Below are 11,002 nucleotides of genomic sequence, written 5' to 3'. Positions count from 1 at the left end.
AGGGTGGGAGGGACACAGCCTGAAAGGACAGTAGTTGCTCAGATGAGGAGAAATGGCCAAGAAAATGTGATCCACTCAAATAGGCCACATAACCTCAAAGATGCAAGTGTGGCCGGAAAAGAAAAATGTAACGTGACCAATAAAACCCTCACAAATTCCTCGGTTAAGTGTCTCCACGACCGGCCGAGGTTCGTCAGCGAGTCCTCATTGGTGGGCAGGTTGGGGCCGACCGATGCCAAACTGTGAAACCACATGTGAATATACCAAGATACGAAGCAATGAGTTTGACCAAACAAAGAAATGCAAACCGTGTCGTTTCCCTGACATTATCCGAATATTAAGTTTGGATTTTCGAACTCTTATAGATGTTTCCCCGACCTTAACCAAGTTGTTTTTCATTGCTCAACCACAATCTACTATTTCCCAAAACAAAAAAAACAATGAAGACATTTTTGTCAGTGAATAATGCTCAGGACCGGTTTTGGGTTACGCCGCTGTACCCAAAAATGTAATTAGTCCACCACGACAAAAGGACCCAGTTGGAATGGACCACAGTGATGAACAGAATTCAAACATTCATTTGTCCAAACTTTCCACTTTTCAGACTCTAGAAGACTACTCTACCCAGGTTACCAATGGACTTTTGTTCTTCTCAGATTATTTTGCTTGGTCTTTGAGGAAAAACCCGACATGTTGAACATCAGGGTAATTCTTGTGCGATTTAGCTAAATACTCTGACTAAATATAGTGCCGTCATCAATTCAGATTCCCATTCGCTAACGTCAATAAAGTTCTGTTTACTCGTAGCGTGTCCATTAGAGGAGCAGTTCTGGCAACTGCCGGGTGACACAGAATGTAAATCAGCAACCAGACTCATCAAAATAGAGCGTCACTAGCGGTTCAGAGCCGCTGTGCTGACTGTGTCCAGGCACCGCAAACAATAACTGACAGACAGTGATGTTACACAGCCATTGTAAGTTTTTTCGCCGCGCTCTGGTGTTGATGCTTCCAACAGTGTGAACTCCCTTTATTTGGAGCTTGAAATGCTACAACGGATGGACAATGAGCCCGCTATCCTGCTAACTGGAATCCACATGAAGTAGCACTTTAAAGGGTATACATTGAGGTGCTGCAATTTAGCACATAAGAGAGAAAAACTCAGAAATTAAATTCCATATCACACCTTAAATCAGTAAGTTGTGCTAAGAAAAACACTCCGCACAGACAGATAGATGAACTTTATAGTTTCACGGTAGCCAAAATATCTTCCATAAATCAACCATAAACAAGTAAAAAGGAGCGCTATTAGACAGTCGCACAATGCAGGACATTTGACACGAGACAAGCGGTTGCCAAACAGCTGCACAATGAAAGTGGGATGCGGCATCAGAGTATCATCAGGAGCCAAAATCCCTTCCACAACCCGAGCCACGCTGGTGAGTCACCAGGCCTGGCACGCGCTGAGAAATTAAACTGTGTTTTCAAATGTCTTGGCGAGGCTCGGCGTTAGCCTATCAGCAAATATTTCTATCAGCCTAAATGACTACATGAAGCCGAGATGGAAAAATAAATCCCGTCTACTTGACCGGGGCCTGGCTGGTTGTTGGACTTAAGGAACTAATATTTTGAACCATATTTAAGGTTGTTGAGGTGACTCTGCCTTGTACATAAAGTCACATCTTTTACAGAGGCTACCTATAAATGCATCAAAGAAGCAAAAACTGACCTTGTTTGCTAAAGTTCACCGCAGGTTGCGATCCATCCATCCATTTTCCGCTACTCGTTGAGACGTTTCGCCTGAAAGAACAGCGCAAACCTGAAAAAGACAAAAACAAAGTTCGGCACTGGAAAGTTGCTCGTGCATCACTATTACATAAGTGTACTTTCTTACCCTGTGCTCGCATGGTGGGATGGGAGTGATGAGGTGATAGCTGGAGGCGAGGCCCGGGAAACCAGGTGAGTGCAGAGGGAGCAGGCAGGTGGGGCGCTGTCTGCTGGCGAGGACGACGTGGGCCGAGCCGGAGACGCAACGCAAGGAGGCGGAAGACATTCGGGAATCCTTGAAAGAGATAATCCGGTTGTCACAAAAAAAAAAAAAAAACACACGGGAATTATCATACACTTGATCTTCATGAAAAGTAGCAAAACGATAAGCCGGGGAAGAATCGATGGTTCTCGTATTATGTAACGCCTGAAAAGAATCATACAAACTATGATGTAAATATCAATTTCATACCTTTTACAAATACGAGAAAAATGCGGATAAACGCTTCTGTTGCCAAAATAATCTTTCCTCGCACATGGTATTATTATTCACCTTCAGTGACACCGCTTTTTCCTCTCGGTGCTGATTTCAACAGTTACGCGAGGCGCTTTTTGCTTATTTGTGTAAATAAAGAAGTTTAGGTTCATAGCAACAGTCTGCTTGAGACAAATTGTCTGGAATCACTTTTCATCAATAATGGAAGCAAAGCTGTGTTTAAAAAACAGCTCCCAGTCCTGCCTTGGATCTGATGCACTTGCACTTTGTGTACTTTTTGAGGGATCCAACCGACTTTGACGAAATTACGTGTTGAGAACTTAATACGTTCACCGAATGCACTCTGTCACAAAGAAACTATACTTTTACTTAAGCGCAGACGTTCAGCCCTCCACCTCCTCCCCCCGTGTCAATACGGTCCATCTCTGGATATGTTTTCAATTATTTTCCAAAAGGAATTCTGATATAATATGGTATAATTGATTGATTGTATCAAGACTTTCTGGAGACGGCTAGCCATCAGAGTCAGTGTTGAATGACAGACGGTCTTGCCAGAAAAACTTTTTCTTCCCCGGGTTGATGACCCAGAACCATCTCCGGGAAATCATCTCCAAAACCAGGAGCCTCACGAGGATGGAGGATGTTAACATCAACAAAAGCACATGAGCGAGTTTTCCGAATTTGCATTATTTGGTTTAAATTACCTCCATATTAGATCTCCTGAAGAATATTTTTTCATTTGCAAAGAAAAAAAACAACCAAAAATGTTTTTTTTTTGTGGTAAGCAGCAGATCCTCGTGGGCACAATGTGGGCTCCTTAAAAACACTCTGTAAAGAATACTAGTTCTTTGTTAGAGTAAATTTCAAGGTATTCTGGACCGATTTAAACATGTGGGATCCGCCGATTTTGGATCCTAAGCTCGTCTCAAAAAAAGGGGCCTTATGTAAAAACACCGAAACATATGGAACTATTTTCCCTATAGTGAAACAGCGAGCGCTACAGAATGACTTACAACCTGATTGCGCCGGGTTAATTATAGAGAGTTCTCACTGCGTGACTTCCAAATGATTCTTTCACAACAATAAATCTGAGTCACATAAGTCGAAGCAGAAATGTGCAGTGTGCCTAAAGGGAGAAGCCTCTGAGTCAAACAGCGGTGCCGCTGCTTTCATTGCCCTGGCTTCTGTGTGTAAAACACTTTGATTTTCATAGAAATCATATGAGTCCTGGGGCAGCGGGCCAACTTCCCATGACTTAATGAGGATGTCAGTGTTGCAACCGGGTTGTAAAGTGACCAAGCCGTGCATTGAAGACGGATCGTGTTATGCAACTGACTGAATGCCTTGGTGAAACCGCTGGAAAAAAGTGCCTCACGATGGACGGGGAAGAGATGGATTACGGAGATTAACCAACAAATATTTAGTGATTTTTAGACAAATTTGCTTAGCTTTGCTATCATCACTTAGCAGTGATTAAGCCAAGTTAAGTCATAACTTGTCTTTGAGCAAAAAACTCAAAAAAAACAAACAAAAAAAACGGCAATTGATGCCAAAAGGTCTGTATTTTCTTCCGGTTTTGTCTGGATGTTCTAAAATTTGCAATGGCATCCTTTAGAAAGCATGTGAATGCATATAATCATGTAATTAATAAGGAAATTTATTAACCCCCTCTTCCAGTGTGATTTGCTGAAGGGAACAGCTAAACAAAGTAAAAACAGGAAAGTTATTGAGTTCAGAGGAGTTCAGAAAGCTGTAACTTACTGTAAATAAACATCTAGATTTACACTCAATAACCAACAATTATCAAAATTAATGGTTGGTGAATGCGTTAGCAGATCCTTTAAGAACATCCACCAGCAATGACATTCATGACTTATTCAGGAAACTCTTTATCTGCAGTTTGTTGAGTATTTTGGGAGCTTCATTTAAAGTACACCCAGCTAACAAGCAATATATTTAATCTATGCAAATTGATATAGACATGACAAATATGTATGGGAAGATGCATATGATGTACTACAAAAGAAATACAAAGAAATATTGAGTAACTCGGAATGTCCGCAGTCTGAACTCCTGAGGGTTGGAAGAAACTGGCAAATGAATGATTTTGAACTGCAAAACGAAGCTGAAGAGCCGTATCATGGGGTGTCTGGGTAGCGCCGAAAACCCCTAATGACCTAAATTGCAAACACATTGGTAAAAAAAAAACAAACAAAAAAAAAAAAAAACAGGAGAAACTGTTTTGAATGGCAACGAGAAGCATCTGGATCATCATGACCGGACACACCAGCGTAAGAGGTATTCTGAGAAAGCTTGGTTTTAGCTCGGGTATAGATATCATTGGTGGGTTCTTTCGTCATTCTGACGTTTAAGACGGTCGAAATTCAGAGGACATGGCAATTTACTGTAACGGAAGGTCTCGTCCAATGAAAGGGATACGAGGCGAGCTTTGCTTTGGCCGGGGGTTAATTTGAATGAATGCTCGGGAGCGTTTTCGACAATCAGATCGCTTCCCTCAGTGGTGATCACACAGGCCTGTGCGGTTATCGGTCCCAAAAAAGCCTTCGTGTAGAAGCGCAGCGAGTCTTAAATAGTTAGTTAATTGCAACAGCGATCTCATGTGTCCGCCACCTCTTTGGTCCTCAGCGCAGAGCACAGCAGCACGTGCGCCAAAGGAATGTACTCTGGAATGAAGGCTGAGTGTTCCGTCTTTTGTTGAAACGAGGCCTTTCCACTCATAGCGGGCAGATTGATTTGTGAGCTGTAGTGGAAAGAATCAAACAGAAATTACAGTTGTGAGAAGCCCATCCCAAAATAAATCAAAATTGACAGCGTTGAATGTGGAGGAATTGGTTTTCTCATTGCTCCTATTAGCAAGTACAGTATCGAGTACAGTAGAGCTACCGGTGGGCAGGCCTGCGGAAAAGGGGAAACGTGCGACGGTCAGTATTTTTCAGGCAGCCGTAACGGAACAAATGTATTCACTTTTCACATTTATAGCGAGACGTCAGCGGCGAGAAAAAGTGTAGTAACATTACCCGGGTCTTCGGGTCGCTTCTTAAAATATAGACTTTGAATGTCTTTTCTGCGGATACAACAACCTAATGAATCTGGCGAGGATTTGATTTGTGGAATATTCCAATGAATCCAACCCCTCCATTGATTGGGAATGTATGACATGCATTTTAGTCATGCAGTGAGTTTTATTTTTCCTGGCAGCAGCATTTGCCGCAGCATTATCAGTCTGCTCGCAGACCGCAGTATCCAGTTTGTCTAAAATCCCCCTGCAGCCATGCAACAGATAAGCCCTAAATGTAAGCAAGTCATAAATGCATCTGCAAACACATTTTGCAGTAAAACTTTACAAGGAAAAAAGTATGAGGCAAGTGTTACGCAACAGGGATTGTAAGGGGGGGTGGGGGGATAATGCAGGATGGGTGACGGGTGTTAAATGATAGGATTCTTCGCTCTGTCATCCACAAAAAACATTCTGCCGGGTTCAATTCACATTATGATCACGGGACGTAATTACTCATATATTTGTATTAAAAAAAAAAAAAAGAAAAAGATCCGTTCAGGCCCAGAGCAGAGATGATTATCTGATGGGTGCACCATCAGCTAGGGGCCAAAATCAACAATGTTTTTGGCAGCGCCGAGCCGAGTCGATTAGCTTTCATTCGCCCATCATCAAAACCAAAACACGGTGCCATCCACCAATCACCGTGCCTCCATTTTCCAGGAATATAAAACAGCTGATTATGCAAGGCATATTAATACCAGAGTTCAACATGTTAGTCATGCTATTTCAACTGAAAATCCCTTGCACTTTTTTTCTTCTGCGAGATTGATATATTTAAAATGTTTTAAGTTAGTGCAACAGACTGTGTAAGCTGCCACAATGACATCTTATGGTTGTTTTTTTTTCCAAGGTTCCACTGGTGAATGCAGGCCAGCAGCCTAATTGATGATGAGGTTAATCTGGAGAATTAAAAGGCAATTTCTTTAAGTATTTTGTTTGGACGGTCTGGGCGCAGTTGAAAAATGCAGCCAGAGAAGAGTGCGTCACCAAACATTCATAAGTTACTGAAACAACCGCAGCCATCCAACAGTCGGCACCTGCTTTCGATAATCGTTGGCCAGGTGCACGGAGGAGAAAATAGCAGAATTAGCTTTTCCATATTTATCACATTCCGTCTTCTCTGTTAAGTCACAAACAGCGACTTTTGCCTCCTCGGCGGCAGCCGTGGAGCAGAGCAAAGCGAGTCACGTCTGGAGGAAGTTCACAACAGTTGCGCAATACAGTTACACCTACAAATCAACATTTGACAACCACTTCCACAGAAAGCAGGCACGGGTAATCTTTTTCCAATCGAGGGCCATTAACATTCTTCTCAAAACCATCGAGGGCCATACTAAATTCTTGAACACTTAGTTTGTACAACACTAACGCTTTTGATATGTGGGGAGAAATCGGATCCCAAATTGTCAGGACGATGATGATGATGATGATGATGATGCTACTTGCAGCTGGATTTCCCAGTTTTGGTCTGTTAGTCTGAAGCAGATTTGAGCCGGTACACAAAAATCCCTCCAAATGCAGTTTCAGCTTATTGGCGATTGGCTCTCTCGCCATCGTGCTCGCCTAAATATTTCCCGTCTCTGCTGGAATGTGATGTCGTGAAAGGTGCTTGCCGGGCATTCGTCCTTGCACGTCACTTCGCATGTAGCATTTTTCAAGATGCGATGATACTGGAGAATTGGCTTTTCATCGTCAGCAACCCATAGACAGGTTGCACTCTTTCCTCTTAATTGATCATTTAATTTAAGTCTTAAAAAAAAAGCCAACTTTTGCCCACACATCCCAGGAGTGTATGTACTCGTGAATCCATCCATGTAGCTACCCTGCGACCAGCAACTCATTCTGAAGCTGCTTGGCCAAAGTGGCACCACACACCCCTGTAGATAAAATGAGGATGCGGGAAGAGGAAGACGAAATTTAAACCAGATCTCCTCCCTTATTATGTGTGATCACTGGATGATGGATGAGTTCGTGAGCAATAGATGGGACTGCCATGACAGTCGTGTTAATGTGTTTCACAGAGACATAGCTACTGGATACGTTAGCTACCATCGCTGGCTTTTGAGAGTGGAAATAAAATAGTCCGAAGGCTCGCACATTTATTAACACCAGATGGTGCTACCATTGTCGCATTACAGTAGCAGGGGCGTTTAAAAAAAAACGAGAAATTCAATTGTTGCCTTATGATTAAAGATATGTCATCGTTTCATTTAAACCGATTCAGTTGGAGTTCATCAGAGTCGAGCACACCAACCCCTTTAGGTGTGTGAGAATGGTGACTAGTGGTGAATAGTGAACGGTGGTTCACTATTATGAACAGACAGAGGTCTATATTATATGGGTGATGGTTATGCCTTTCAGGAATATGTATCTTGGCCAGACTTTTATACAATATATAATTATAATATGTACATTAATGTAGTATTAATATGAGTCGATCAGAGGGATGGCACGTTAGATGCTTTGGAGAGAAGGTCAGAGAAGCCAGACTGAAATGGCCGGGTCATTTACAGAGGAAGGATAGTGAATATATTGATAAACGGATGCTGGAATTGAAGCTACCAGGCAGGAGGTCTAGAGGAAGACCAAAGAGAAGATTTATGGATGTAGTGAGAGAGGATATGAAGGTAATTAGTTTGAGAGAGGAGGATGCAGAGAATATGGTGAGATGGATAAGGTTGATTTGCTGTCGCGACCCATGAAGGGAAACGCTGAAAGGAAAAGAAGTAGTATAAATATAACATATAGTTAATATGATATGTAGATGTAAATTAATGTGTAGAACAAAATGTGAATTAAAAATATCTCATCTGTCATCTCATCACAATGTTGTTTTTTCTTGGAACAATACCATAGCAACTCTTGTAGCAACCCATCAAAAGGCTACATTGGGGTCGTGACCATTAGAATTGGACGACTGGGAAAACATTCCCCTTTTACATCATGTGTGCGTCACTTACCCGTGAAATAGATGGCACAAGGATGCACTTGGTGAAAAAGGCCAGCCGGTGGAGGTATTGTGAAGCTTTGGGCAACATTCTGCGCCTCGACTCTCCGCATTCTTGTGAATGTTCACAAACCTACAACAACGCTGCACACCAAGTCCGCTGGTACACAGGGCAAGTATTCCGGATCTTTTCCCAGCAGGATTATGCGCCCTGTCACAAGACAAAAATGGTATAGAGACATGTCAACGAGTTGATTGTTTTGTCTCGGCCAATTCTGTCGAGCATCCGCGGGACTTACCGGACATGCAAGTCTGATCCCTAAGGGCCCCTTACAGGACTTAAGGGATCTGCTGCTGATGTCTCAATGCCAGATACCCACCTGCAGAGGTGTAGTGGAGGCGCTATTAGGTAGGAACCAAAGTGAGGGTCTGAAGTTTAAACAAGATGGTGTTCATTACGTTTTGTACAAATTGGTGTGTATGAGATAAAATCTCCTGTCCTGAATATGGTTTGAATTCTTTGACTGTATCAAAACTCCTTAAAGTCCCATTTATTGCCACAGGTGGAACAAATAAGAGCATTGATTTGTAATGATTGCTTTATTTGGTTGAGGTCACAATGGAAAGTAGAAATATTCAGATGACATATTTGAACCCCTTTCCCAAGGGATAACTCACCTGGGCTCGTGTGAACCTTTATTTCCTAATAAATGTAATGCCCAGAAGTTAGATCCATTCTTGCGGGAGTGTTTATCACATTTCGCTAAACGGCCAAATGTTAAGTCTGGTTATAGTCATCCCAAACCAGCCCTGAGCAAGGTCAGGTATGTGCTGTCCAAGGAACAGGGGACTGTTCTGCTGAATCGAAAACAAAGTTTTAGTGCAGCAGTCTTGTAATAAAAATTCTGGAAATCCAGGCCCCACTGGATGCACCAGCCGGCCTGTTTGAGCAATCAGGAAATAGCTGACAGGGCACGGACAGGTTCAGCAGCATTGCAGACAAATCAAAAAGTTTGATATTAAGAACACATCAGATACCTTTTTCGAAAGGAATCAGTTCCAGCTGTCAAATTGGGTTCACAGACTCGGCTTCAGTGGCTTTTGAGGAGTCCCTCTTCTTTGCATTGGTCTGGGCAAAAAACAAAAAGGTTGAGACCAAGTTGACGAGAAACAAACCAAAAGAAGTTTTGTTAATGAATTTAGGATCACATCCAGAGCAGTAATCTTTCACAGCATTCAGGATATTTGTTTTTCATACATTGTTTGGTGATGTTGAGGCCAATGAAACCACCCCCTAATAGGATAAGACAACAAACATTTCTTGTTTTTCTTTTTTTTGGAGTACTGTGAAAGCAAACATTAAAAGAAGAACAAAACAAATAAAGAACAAAACAATATTAAAATTGTGATGGCTTTTACTTCCCATAAGGTCAAGGACTCCATGCGGGCCATGTCATATTACACTGCGGCAACGCTGGGCTGAGACATTAACAAACATTTTCCATCCAACAAAACGGTGGACGCAGTGTCAGACCACATAACCGCCGTTCAGGACATTTACAGAACAGAGACACATCTTTGGGCTAAGCTAGATGCACTAAAATAAAAACAAAACAAACTGATCCTCAATGCAGAAGGAACTAATCTCTCCACTGTGTTCTCGGAGTGACTTTATCACATTGGCTCACATCTGCAAGCTAATAAAGAGGCCACATTGCGCCTTTCTGTGATGTTCACTTTCCCTCAGCTTTTTTATTGTTTTTGGGTGTATGTTAAATGTCTGCAAAGTAACGTGGCCCCGAATTCCACAGCAACAGTTTTATTCACTCTGACAGAAATAGCTGCTGTTGAATTACCTGATATTCCAATTTTTTTTTTCTTTTTTGTAGACCATCTTTATGTAACGGAATACGACCTCCAGCTTTGTCCCAACCACCAAAACTCAGGTCTAGCTGACTATCTGTCAGTGGTAGGTAACAGTAAATAGAGCTTAACAGGAGCGTACTGGAAGTGAAAACTAATTCCCCCCCCCCCTCAATTAATACATGCCATAATGTTGCATCTCTTCGCTGCCATTTTCCATGAGTCAAAAGATTATGCAATGATTCTTTATGCTCCTGTGGAAGAACCACAAATCCATAGTTATCTAAAGAGACCATCATTTTCCAAGTTAATATTTCACTCTTCACAAATATCACTAAGCATGTGTTGCGAACTGATGTTTGGGAAGAAAAAAAAACAAAAAAAACTAAAATATTCATTCACATTTAACTGATATGCAATTTTTTTGCTTCCCCTTATCTGTAAATTAAAAATGTCTCAAGAACAAATGTTATCTTTGTTGAATTATTTGTGGGTTTCCTGGTTTTCAAGTAGTATGAGGGTTGAGAAGCAACTTTAAGTTTATGCTATCTCCTGTTCTCTTCTTGGCCTTCTTGGTCATGCTGAATTTTACCATTAGCTTGGTGCCACGGTTTAAGTTTTGTCTAAAATGTCAAAACGAAAAACAAGTGAAGTTTTCACTCACAAACCTATGTTGAACAAAAGGAGCGGGGGCACTTTTGAGAATTGAAATTTGCTGCAGTGAGATGGAACAGGCCACTGACTTTGATGCTGTTCTAAAGGTGGTGTATAACGCCTCAAGATGGAGAAGTAACCAGTAAAAGTAAACAATTATTTCAATTGATTACTGATGGCACAAATAAATACTAAGTGA

At 41.7% G+C, this 11,002-nt stretch overlaps 1 long non-coding RNA gene across 2 annotated transcripts; it reads right to left on the bottom strand.

Annotated features, from left to right (window-relative positions):
• Positions 1-1,930: 1,930 nt before the first annotated feature.
• On the bottom strand, positions 1,931-9,023 carry LOC147235330 (uncharacterized). Of its 2 annotated transcripts, none has more exons than XR_015104481.1 (4): positions 8,965-9,023; positions 8,586-8,666; positions 8,300-8,497; positions 1,931-2,059 (listed from the first exon to the last, which is right to left on the bottom strand). It is a non-coding gene; the product is annotated as an uncharacterized LOC147235330 (long non-coding RNA). The 2 variants fall into 2 exon arrangements; XR_015104480.1 differs by lacking the exon at positions 1,931-2,059 and adding an exon at positions 4,666-5,021.
• Positions 9,024-11,002: the final 1,979 nt, after the last annotated feature.

This window comes from Fistularia commersonii, chromosome 3, assembly GCF_037954325.1.
Source record: "Fistularia commersonii isolate RoL2024-O1a breed Wild chromosome 3, RoL_Fcom_v1.0, whole genome shotgun sequence".
Taxonomy (NCBI): Eukaryota; Metazoa; Chordata; class Actinopteri; order Syngnathiformes; family Fistulariidae; genus Fistularia; species Fistularia commersonii.
The sequence above is the reverse complement of the archived record's forward strand: the minus strand, read 5'-3'. Positions and strand labels throughout refer to the sequence as shown.